This window comes from Mus caroli, unplaced genomic scaffold (assembly GCF_978045245.1).
Source record: "Mus caroli unplaced genomic scaffold, Mus_caroli_1 scaffold_12, whole genome shotgun sequence".
NCBI classification, from domain to species: domain Eukaryota; kingdom Metazoa; phylum Chordata; class Mammalia; order Rodentia; family Muridae; genus Mus; species Mus caroli.
The window spans coordinates 113,818,859-113,832,234 of record NW_028227267.1 but is presented as its reverse complement, the minus strand read 5'-3'; positions in this window follow the sequence as shown (position 1 = coordinate 113,832,234).

Here is a 13,376-nt window from a genome sequence, read left to right as displayed (position 1 = left end):
AAGAACTCTTTGTCTAAGAAGGTATAAATAATCAGAGGAAAAAAATAAAGTTCTTAGTTGAATGGTTTTGCTTGGTGAGTTCTGCCGTATCTATCCATCCATCCATCCTTCTATCCACCCACCCATCCAATCATCCAAATATATATGCCTGTTTGTGTATATATGTGTAGGTATATGTATAAGCCTGTATGAATACTTGTGGAGTTGATTGTGACAGACATTTGGGCATGGCAAGAGTTTTGGAATGAATGTTTGAATGTGTATATGTCTGTACAAATTTGCCTGTAAAACATCTTAGTTTTTTCCTTTCCTTCCTCTCTGACTTACAAAGAGTTAACCAGCTTATCCCAGAGAGGTTTCTGGCTGACTGAAGAGAAAAGAAACCCAGCAATCAATTCTTTTACTTAATCCTTGCTGCTTTACTTTGTGGCTGCAGTTTCTGGCCTCAGAAGAACTCAGGCAGGTCAGCTACCACTGCAAAGTAACATAAACTTAAGATGGGTAAACATTTTATTATAGAAAAGGCAACCGTATATATCTCACACAACCAAGTCTTGCCCCAGCCTATGCTCTTCCTCTCTTGCCTATGTTCAAGAGAGAACCTGAAAGAAGAACAGCCAAGGTACGACCTGACATGTTTACCTGTCTTCTTTTAGAGGCCTGTTCTTTTCTGAAGAGGAAATGGAGGGGGTGGCATATCTGTGTGTGAAGGGAGGTAGATGGGAGCTAGGAGGGCTAGAGGAAAGGAAAACTCTGGCTGGGATGTGTTGCATAAAGGAGGATTTATTTTTAATAAAATAAAAAGAAATACCTTTAGGTTAAAACAAGCAACCAATAAGCATGTGTTCTCCTCCCTTCACTGTGCTTATTCTTTTAGTTGTGGATTCCTGCTATATTTATTTATGATTCAGCCAAACCTCTCTGTCTTCCAGTAGTTTCATGCTGAGTCAATCATTTAGTTTTAGACTATTCAAGAATGCCATAGGGAATAGGTATGAGGATGTAATACCACAGCCCCAGCTACTGTGGAGACTGGATTAAGCAGAGAAGCTGTTGCTGGACTCAGTCTCTTTCTCTAGAAATTGTCCTATCGAAAACTCTGAGATGTTGAAGTGATATTAACCAATGTTAGGCTGCCCAAACTGCAAATTCCAGCATATGTCTGCTCATATCATTTCTCTACTCCAAACACTGTGATTTCCTTCAATGAATTCTGGGAATTTTAATATGAATATCTATCTATCTATCTATCTATCTATCTATCTATCTATCTATCTTTCTTTCTTTCTTTCTTTCTTTCTTTCTATCTATCTATCTATCTATCTATCTATCTATCTATCTATCATCTATCATCTATCTATTTTCACTATCATCATTTACCATATATTTGTGATATGTCATCTATGTTTTGTCTGACTATAGTATTTCTATTTGTCTAATCTTAAAATAATAGGTTAACCTTGAAAAGGAAATAACCAAGTGGAAAAATTTTCATACATTCAAACAAACACTGACAACAGATATTTCAGCTACTTATTAATTTTTTGTGAAGGCCACAAAAGTTCTAGGCAACCCCATATCTTTTATTGCAGAATGTATAATTAAACCAAACAGGCTTCCTGAGGTAAACCTTATCTTGAGTCCTTAAAGTACAGAGAGGTTAATTTCAGGTATGGATGTTTCTCAGGTAAATAATTAAACATGATAAACTGAGTAAAATAAATAACTGTGGTCCCCATGAAACTCAAGATTATCTTATCAATTTAATTTATAAACAAGAGCTTTAGAACATTTCAAAATCAGACAACTATATGAATATCTTACTTGTCAAGAGCCAACAAGTAAATTTGTCTTACATGTATCTGTGTATCTAAGAATAACTTCATCTATCATTTATCTATTTTTAGGGTACTCTAGAAAGGCAAAGATACCAAGATATGGAGCCACATGTCTATAATCTTGGCTACCATGAAGACTGTGATTGGAAGATGGTTCATAGTGAGACTCCTTTTCAAAATCAAAAAGCAAACAAAAAGAAATGAGAACCAAAACACAAAGTAACATACCACAATGACAATATAGAACACTTACATCAAAAGTAGCTTTTCGCTCCATAGATATCAATTAACTCAAGACTCAGAATGTAATTTAACATTTCTTTATAATAATAAATACTCAACTAAAATGCAAAACCACTTGACTTATACTATCTTGACTTATACTAGTGTCCTTGTGAAAATATTTAGATTTTTCCTTTATAATTTATCTGATCAAATATCCAGGAAGGATTATTCAAATTTGGGATGACTATTGCATTTTTCTTTGCAAGTGTTTATGGACTTATGAAATTATGCCTCACAGGTTTCAGGAATCTGCTCCAAATACATAATGAGAACTGACTGTGATATGGGAGAAAGAGGGAGATGACTTTAATAGTTCATGTGGAAGGACTGAAGGAGCTGAAGGGGTTTACAACCCCATAGGAAGAACAACAATATCAACCAGCCAGACCCCCAGAGCTTCCAGGGACTAAACCACCAACCAAAGGGTACACATGGAGGCACCCATGGTTCCAGCCGCATATGTAGCAGAGGAAGGTTTGTCAGGCATCAATGGGAGGAGAGGCCCTTGGTATAGTGAAGGCTTGATATCCAGTATAGGGGAGTATGAGGGCAGTGAGGTGGGAGTTGGTGGATGGGTAGGGGAGCACCTTCATAGAAGCAGGGGGAGGGAGTAATGAAATAGGGGCTTCTGGAGGGGAAACTGGGAAAGGGGATAACATTTGAAATGTAAATAAATAAAATATGCAATAAAAAAGTTCACGCGGAGACTAATGCAAATCCTCAGACATTCATGGAGTGTTTCCAAAGCACCTCGATTTGCTAGTAAGTAGAGGAAATCTCAGGTGATCAATGGATCCCTTGTAGCTCTAGAAGCCAGCATGTGTGGCTCTTTCTGCATTGTCTCTTACTACTCAGAATGATGTTACTGGACATTGGAGCTCGCTCTGTATCATCCTTGTACACCTTGATGCAATCCTAGAGCAAAGATAAGGACACAGGCATTCCAGAAGAAAAGTCAGTCTAGTGAAAAATCTAGGTTATCCACATGTCTAAGATGCTTGTCAATGCTCTGTAGAGAAAGCTCTTTTCATCTAGTCATAGAAGAAAGTCATGATTATCTAAACCTTGAGAGTTAAAGCTTGGCCACATTAATTTTTCTGTGTACCACATTTTGTTACACCCTATTTAAATTGCACTTTAAAAGCTACCTTCCAGGCTTGACAGGAGAGTGTGTAAGTCCAGCTCTTCCTGCACTCCCTGTCATGGGATAATCAATGGACAGTACAGTTGAAAAGAATTTCAACCCGAGAAGAGAAGAGACCACATTCAAAGAAATGTTTTGATGGAAGCATTTTACTGAACCCATTTAATTTTTATATTTGAAGAGAACATTACTGATCCCAGTCACCAAGTGATTTGCTGCCTTTGTGTGGAAGTTGCCTCTTTAGTCATTTTTAGTCATATGCCTTAATGAAATGTCATGGATGCTCTCTGAAGCTCACAAACACATCTCTAGAGGCCCATTACCTGCTCCCTGGACTTTCCGGTGAAGAGGGATAAAGGAAAAAATAGAAAAGCATGAAGAGAGCTTTGAAATTATTGTAGTATTGGTGACTTGGTTTAATGTATACCACCTCATGATTTTAAATTAATACGTTGCAATCTGAAACATAATAAATGTTAGAAGGTAATCAAAGCAGTACAATGTTTTAAAGATCACAGCCCTCACATACCAATGTAGGGTCTGATTTTATGTTTTATATGAAAATTTTGTGCCAAGACTAGTACATTTTATGAGGATAATTCAATGGAAGTAAAACCATACCAATTAAATTGCCACAACACCTGATATGGCAGAACAGCACCAGCAAATACCGCTGTGATCATTTCTGAAACAACTTTCTGAGTTACACGTGTACGCCATTAACATAATTTCTCCCATGTCAATAGTTTCATCATATCTGCAGACTAGTGAAATAATTGATTGCATTTTAAAATGTAAATAAATGTAAAACTGTTTATTTCTAAAGCTTGATGGTGGTCACCCGCATAGAAAAGGTCTGTATGCAATCTGCAAGAGTCAAGAGGAGCACAGTGAACATCCATTAACTAACTAAATCAAAAATAATTCTCATAGAAATAAATAAATATGAAGAAATACTTGGAAAATTCATACATGAAAGCAATAATTTTGCTTGTTTATATTTCACATTTGTGGTTTTTGACTACTTAAAGTTATAACCAAGCACCACAAACAGTATTTTCAGTACTTTACCACACAGAACAGCAAAAATGTTTTTGTATTATTTTATGTATTATTCACTCATGAGCAATTTTAATCATTGCTAAAATGTGAAGTTTGTATTCTCTCATGCTTTTGACTATGAAGAAGAAAATTTTTCCTTAGTTGTATTTCTTTTTACTCGTCATTTAAGACAATGGAATTAAGAAAACTGAGCAAAGAAGAGATATGTCTCAATTTGGGGGGGGGGTGGATATTTTCTTTATCTACATTTCAAATGTTTTCCTCTTTCCAGGTCTCCCCTTTGGAAATCCCCTACCCCATCCTTCCTCCCCTTGCCTCTATGAGGGTGCTCCCCCACCCACCCATGCCCATCCTCCCGCCCTGGCATTCCCCTACACTGGGGCATCTAACACCCTCAGGTCTGAGGGCCTCTCCTTTCACTGATGTCCAACAAGGCCATCTTCTGCCACATATGTGGCCAGTGCCATGGGTTGCTCCATATACTCTTTGGTTAGTAGTCAAGTCCCCTGAGCCCCAAGGAGTCTGGCCTGTTGACAGTGTTGCTCCCTCCATGATACTGCAAACCCCCTCAACTCCTTCAGTTCCTTCTCCAACTCCTCTATTGGGGCCCCAAGCTCAGTCCAATTGTTAGCTGCGAGTTTCCACCTCTGTATTTATGAGGCTCTGGAAGAGCCTCTCAGGAGACAGCCATATCGGGCTTCCACCAGCAAGCACTTCCCAGCATCCACAATAATGTCCAAAAATTCAAAAGGTTCTGTAAGGCAAAGTATGCTGTCAATAGGACAAAACAGCAACCAAAAGGGTGGGAAAAGATCTTTAACAATCCTACATCCAATAGTGGGCTAATATCCAATACATACAAAGAACTCAAGAAGTTAGACTCCACAGAACTAAATAACCCTATTAAAAATGGGAAACAGAGCTAAGCAGAAAATTCCCAACTGAGGAAAATCGAAGGGCTCAGAAGCTCCTAAAGAAATATTCAACATCCTTAGTCATCAGGGAAATGCAAATCAAAATAACCCTGAGATTCTACCTCACTCCAGTGAGAATGGCTAAGATGAAAAACTCAGCTGACTGGCGAGGATGTGGAGAAAGAAGAACACTATACCACTACTCTGGAAATCAGTCTGGTGGTTCCTCAGAGAATTGGTCACAGTACTACCTGAGGATCCAGCTATATCACTTCTGGGCATATATCCAGAACATGTTCCAACATGTAATAAGGACACCTGCTTCACTATGTTCATAGCAGCCATATTTATAATAGCAAAGTTGGAAACAATCCAGATGACCCTAAACAGAGGAATGGATACAGATAATGTGGTACATTTACACAGTGGAGTTCTACTCAGCAATTAAAAAGAATGAATTCATGAAATTTACAGGCAAATGGATGGAACTTGAGAATATAATCCTGAGTGAGTTAACTCAGTCACAAAGGAACAAAGGTATTCGGGGTGAGCAAAATACTCACAGGAGGAAATATGGAAATAAAGATTGGAGCAGAGACTGAAGGAAAGATGTCTCAATTTTATTGTTTGTGATTTAGCCAGGTAGGAGGTATCTAACTTGAAACTGAAAGACCCCCGAAGGGAGACCCTCACTCTGCCAGGTGTAAAACCAAGGCACGAGGTGGGACTCGAACCCACGATCTCACAACCCGAAAACCAAGGCACAAATTCAATAAACTCAGATGGATCCAAACTCAGACTTCGCCATGCTTCAGAAACATAGGACAAGACACAAACAACCCAACACTACAAGCACATGTTCCAATTTTCATTTCAGAAAACAGACACTCAAAACAGAGACACCGGCCGGCACACACACACAAGAGGGGATCCCCATACCTCCAAGTCGGTTCTTGGGTATGAGGGGTGGTCGCATTTCCTGGCCAATGCACCAAATGAAAGACCCACAACGTGAGGACTCTTCCACGTTCTGACTCAGAAGAGGCGACACCCCAAAATCACCCACAAGAAACGATCTTGCTGCAAATTGCAAGAGGATTTTTATTCAAGAGCGCTCTCGGGCCCATGGCCATACACCACGGAGGGGTAGAGGACCATGGTGCCCCGAGTAGCTGAGTAAGGGGGTATTTAAAGGAAGAAACCACAACTCAAGGAGGTGGGGAGGGCGTTGTTGGAAAATACTAAAAATACCAGTTAAGAGTCACAAGGAAGTGCAAAGTCACAAGTGTTAGGTTATCTCTCAAGACAGTTTCTAAGAGCCCCTAACATTCTAAGAGCCCCTAACAATAGCACATTTGCATTGCAGGTTCCAGTAATGGTCAGGGTGCCATTCTTTGAATTGAACCCAGGAAGCAGGTGGGTGGAGGAATGTCTGTTTTATGACCAGCACCTGGAGCACTAAGCCACAAAGACCACACTCTCAAGCCTAAAAGCCTCGAATTTTGCTATACTTCTTCAAAACCATACTATCAGGAAGGATATTTGTGATGGAAATTTGTCTACAAAGAATGATAATTATAAGCAGCTTCAAGACTCTAGTTTAGTATATGAGAAAAAGATTTTCACGATGAATGATTAATATAGAAATTCCCTGTTGATACACTATTCTGGGGACCTGTTTATCCTCCATTGGGAGTACAGGAGACCACAGCTGCCAGAGAGTTGGTTCAGGGAAACTGAAAGCATCTCAAGCTAATTGTGTTGTAAAACTCCAGCCAGAAAAAAAAAATCACTATGCTAAATTCCCCTGACAATTGTGGGACATCTTTGGGCTTTGCATAATGGTATAGTTGGAAATCAGGACACAAATGAGACTATTTTAAGAGTCTTCCTATGGAATTTTCTGTGACCAAAGAGGATTTTTTTTATCTACTTGGTATTTGTTATTATTATGGTTAGCCATAATAGTTAACTATTGGTACAACTGTGAAAAATAATAGCTAAAATGTTTAACATTTCCTTCAAAAAATGTATTTATTTTTTCTTAAGTGATACTTTGAAAGTTGTTTTACAGAAAAAAAACCAATACAAGGACGGGAACCACGCCCTAGAAACAACAAGAAGGTAATCCCTCAACAAACCTAAAAGAAGACAACCACAAGAACAGAATGCCAACTTTAACAACAAAAATAACAGGAAACAACAATTACTTTTCCTTAATATCTCTTAATATCAATGGACTCAACTCCCCGATAAAAAGACATAGACTAACAAATTGGCTATACAAAAAAAAAAAAAAAAAAAAAAACCAACATTTTGCTGCTTACAGGAAACTCAGAGAAAAAGATAGACACTACCTCAGAATGAAAGGCTGGAAAACAATTTTCCAAGCAAATAGTAGGAAGAAACAAGCTGGAGTAGCCATTCTAATATCTGATAAGATTAACTTCCAACCCAAAGTCATCAAAAAAGACAGGGAGGGGCACTTCATACTCATCAAAGGTAAAATCCTCCAAGAGGAACTATCAATCCTGAATATCTATGCTCCAAATACAAAGGCAGCCACATTCATTAAAGAAACTTTAGTAAAGCTCAAAGCACACATTGCACCTCATACAATAATAGTGGGAGACTTCAACACACCACTTTCACCAATGGACAGATCATGGAAACAGAAACTAAACAGGGACACAGTGAAACTAACAGAAGTTATGAATCAAATGGATCTGGCAGATATCTACAGAACATTCTATCCTAAAACAAAGAATATACCTTCTTCTCAGCACCTCATGGTACCTTCTCCAAAATTGACCACATAATTGGTCACAAAACAGGCCTCAACAGATACAAAAATATCGAAATTGTCCCATGCATCCTATCAGATCACCATGGACTAAGGCTGATCTTCAATAACAAAATAAATAATAGAAAGCCAACATTCACGTGGAAACTGAACAACACTCTTCTCAATGATACCTTGGTCAAGGAAGGAATAAAGAAAGAAATTAAGGACTTTTTAGAGTTCAATGAAAATGAAGCCACAACATACCCAAACGTATGGGACGCCAAGAAAGCATTTCTAAGAGGAAAACTCATTGCTCTGAGTGCCTCCAAAAAGAAACTAGAGAGAGCACACATTAGCAGCTTGACAACACACCTAAAAGCACTAGAACAAAAGGAAGCAAATTCACCCAAGAGGAGTAGACGGCAGGAAATAATCAAACTCAGGGGCGAAATCAACCAAGTGGAAACAAGAAGAACTATTCAAAGAATCAACCAATCAAGGAGCTGGTTCTTTGAGAATATCAACAAGATAGATAAACCCTTAGCCAGACTCACTAGAGGGCACAGGGAAAGCATTCTAATTAACAAAATCAGAAATGAAAAAGGAGACATAACAACAGATCCTGAAAACATCCAAAACACCATCAGATCCTTCTACCAAAGGCTATACTCAACAAAACTGGAGAACCTGGATGAAATGGAGAAGTTCCTAGACAGATACCAGGTACCAAAGTTGAATCAAGATCAGGTTAATGATCTAAACAGCCCTATATCCCCCAAAGAAATAGAAGCAGTCATTAATAGTCTCCCAACCAAAAAAAGCCCAGGACCAGATGGGTTTAGTGCAGAGTTCTATTAGACCTTCAAAGAAGATCTAATCCCAGTTCTTCACAAACTAATCCACAAAATAGAAACAGAAGGTACTCTACCCACCTCATTCTATGAAGCCACAATTATTCTGATACCTAAACCACAAAAAGACCCAACAAAGATAGAAAATTTCAGACCAATATCCCTTATGAATATTGATGCAAACATCCTCAATAAAGTTCTTGCTAACCGAATCCAAGAACACATCAAAACAATCACCCATCCTGACCAAGTAGGTTTCATCCCAGGGATGCAGGGATGGTTCAATATACGGAAATCCATCAAAGTAATCCAGTATATAAACAAACTCAAAGACAAAAACCACATGGTCATCTCATTAGATGCGGAAAAAGCATTTGACAAGATCCAACACCCATTCATGATAAAAGTCTTGGAAAGATCAGGAATTCAAGGCCCATACCTAAACATGATAAAAGCAATCTACAGCAAACCAGTAGCCAACATCAAAGTAAATGGTGAGAAGCTTGAAGCAATCCCTCTAAAATCAGGGACTAGACAAGGCTGTCCACTTTCTCCATACCTATTCAACACTGTACTTGAAGTCCTAGTCAGAGCAATTCGACAACAAAATGAGATCAAAGGGATACAAATTGGAAAAGATGAAGTCAAAATATCACTTTTTGCAGATGATATGATAGTATATATAAGTGACCCTAAAATTCCACCAGAGAACTCCTAAACCTGATAAACAGCTTCGGTGAAGTAGCTGGATATAAAATTAACTCAAACAAATCAATGGCCTTTCTCTACACAAAGAATAAACAGGCTGAGAAAGAAATTAGGGAAATAACACCCTTCTCAATAGTCACAAATAATATAAAATATATTGACGTGACTCTAAGGAAGTGAATGATCTGTATAATAAAAACTTCAAGTCTCTGAAGAAAGAAATTATAGAAGATCTAAGAAGAAGGAAAGATCTCCCATGCTCATGGATTGGCAGGATCAACATTGTTAAAATGGCTATCTTGCCAAAAGCAATCTACAGATTCAATGCAATCCCCATCAAAATTCCAACTCAATTCTTCAACAAATTAGAAAGTGCAATCTGCAAATTCATCTGGAATAACAAAAAACCTAGGATAGCAAAAACTCTTCTCAAGGATAAAAGAACCTCTGGTGGAATCACCATGCCGGACCTAAAGCTTTAGTACAGAGCAATTGTGATAAAAACTGCGTGGTACTGGTATAGTGACAGACAAATAGACCAATGAAATAGAATTGAAGACCCAGAAATGAACCCACACACCTATGGTCACTTGATCTTCGACAAGGGTGCTAAAACCATCCAGTGGAAGAAAGAAAGCATTTTCAACAAATGGTGCTGACACAACTGGTTGTTAACATGTAGAAGAATGCGAATCGATCCATTCCTATCTCCTTGTACTAAGGTCAAGTCTAAGTGGATCAAGGAACTTCACATAAAACCAGAGACACTGAAACTTATACACTGTGCACCTTCTTAGAATTGGGAACAAAACACCCAGGGAAGGAGTTACAGAGACAAAGTTCGTAGCTGTGATGAAAGGATGGACCATTTAGAGACTGCTGTATCCAGGGATCCATCCCATAATCAGCTTCTAAACGCTGACACCATTGCATACACTAGCAAGATTTTGCTGAAAGGACCCAAATATAGCTGTCTCTTGTGAGACGATGCCGGGGCCTAGCAAACACAGGAGTGGATGTTCACAGTCAGCTATTGGATGTATCACAGGGCTCCCAATGGAGAAGCTAGAGAAAGTACCCAAGGAGCTAAAGGGATCTGCAACCCTATTGTTGGAACAACATGATGTACTAACCAGAACCCAGGAGCTCTTGTCTCTAGCTGCATATGTATCGAAAGATGGCCTAATCGGCCATCAATGGAAAGAGAGGCCCATTGGACTTGCAAACTTTATATGCCTCAATATAGGGGAATGCCAGGGCCAAAAGAATGGGAATGGGTGGGTAGGGAAGTGGGGGGCGCTATGGGGGACTTTTGGGATAGCATTGGAAATGTAATTGAGGAAAATATGTAATAAAAATATTAAAAAAAAAGAAACTTATAGAGGAGAAAGTGGTGAAAAGCCTTGAAGATATGGGCACAGGGGAAATATTCTTGAATAGAACAGCAATGGCTTGTGCTGTAAGATTGAGAATTGACAAGTGGGACCTCATGAAACTGCAAAGCTTCTGCAAGGCAAAAGACACCATCAATAAGACAAAAAAAACCACCAACAGATTGGGAAAGGATCTTTACCTATCCTAAATCACATAAGGGACTAATATCCAATATATATAAAGAACTCAAGAAGGTGGACTCCAGAAAGTCAAATAACCCCATTAAAAAATGGGGCTCAGAACTGAACAAAGAATTCTCACCTGAGGAATACCGAATGGCAGAGAAGCACCTGAAAAAATGTTCAACATCCTTAATCATCAGGGAAATGCAAATCAAAACAACCCTGAGATTCTACCTCACACCAGTCGGAATGGCTAAGATCAAAAATTCAGGTGACAGCAGATGCTGGCGAGGATGTGGAGAGAGAGGAACACTCCTCCATTGTTGGTGGGATTGCAAGCTTGTACAACCACTCTGGAAATCAGTCTGGTGGTTCCTCAGAAAATTGGACATAGTACTACCAGAGGATCCAGCAATACCTCTCCTGGGCATATATCCAGACGATGTCCCAACCGGTAAGAAGGACACATGCTCCACTATGTTCATAGCAGCCCTATATATAATAGCCAGAAGCTGGAAAGAACCCAGATGTCCCTCAACAGAGGAATGGATACAGAAATTATGGTACATTTACACAATGGAGTACTACTCAGCTATTAAAAAGAATGAATTTATGAAATTCCTAGCCAAATGGATGGACCTGGAGGGCATCATCTTGAGTGAGGTAACACAATCACAAAGGAACTCACACAATATGTATTCACTGATAAGTGGATATTAGCCCAAAACTTAGGATACCCAAGATATAAGATATAATTTGCTAAACGCATGAAACTCAAGAAGAATGAAGACCAAAATGTGGACAATATGCCCCTTCTTAGAATTGGGAACAAAACTCCCATGGAAGGAGTTACAGAGACAAAGTTTGGAGCTGTGATGAAAGGATGGACCATTTAGAGACTGCCGTATCCAGGGATCCATCCCATAATCAACTTCTAAACGCTTACACCATTGCATACACTAGCAAGATTTTACTGAAAGGACCCATATATAGCTGTCTCTTGTGAGACTATGCCGGGGCCTAGCAAACACAGGAGTGGATGCTCACAGTCAGCTATTGGATGTATCACAGGGCTCCCAATGGAGAAGCTAGAGAAAGTACCCAAGGAGCTAAAGGGAACTGCAACCCTATAGTTGGAACAACATGATGAACTAACCAGTACCCTGGAGCTCTTGTCTCTAGCTGCATATGTATCTAAAGATGGCCTAGTCGGCCATCACTGGAAAGAGAGGCCCATTGGACTTGCAAACTTTATATGCCCCAATATAGGGGAATGCCAGGGCCAAAAGAATGGGAATGGGTGGGTAGGGAAGTGGGGGGCGGTATGGGGGACTTTGGGATAGCATTGGAAATGTAATTGAGGAAAATATGTAATAAAAATATTAAAAATTAAAAAAGAAAGTTGTTTTAATTTCTCTTATTAATTTTAAAAAGTTATATTTTACATTGTTAATAGAAATCAAAGACTTTAGGTTGCAAGACTCCGAGATTTTTACATTGGGACCACATTAACAATGTCATTAGACAGGAAACTAGGTGAGGCAAAAAGTTCACACTTAGAGAACTCACCCAGGGTTGGATGGCATGAAGGACAGGGAAAGAGTTATACTGAATTCATGTCCTGATGGCCGACGAGTTTATGGTGTCCTGCCGAACTGGTAGTAGCAGTTAAGAATTATGTGTCTGCTACTACCAGAAGAGCAAGGGGCTTATATTCTAAGTACTTGTACTTCAAATCTATTTCCACCTCAGAAGCATTACAAACACTGTAGAAACAGACAAGTTCATAATTCTAGAAGAACTGTTAGCTAAGAATCCCATAGTTCCTGTTACCAATTCAGATAAAGGAAACTATTATTATATATAATATACACCAAAGAGGATGTGTCCCTTTGATTTTACATTTTCATCATCACAGTACTCTCACTCCCTTAGTGTAGACTTGGAGAGGATTCACGGTTGGAGAAGACTGGGTTTTGTTTGGACACTAATTTTGAATAACTTTGCCTCACGGTTTATTTATTGCTGCTGCTGATTGGAGCAGTGCAAAGCCTGAACTATTTAAGCCCATCATTTAATACACATTGATTAACTTGGACAGTGCAACTTTCCTTTTCTGAGATGATTAAAGTATGCTATACATATGGTTGTTTTCTTTATGATTTAAAAAAAAATTCAGGTTTCTCTCTTTAAAGAGAAGCCCTCTTAATTAATTTCCGAGTTTACTCAACAT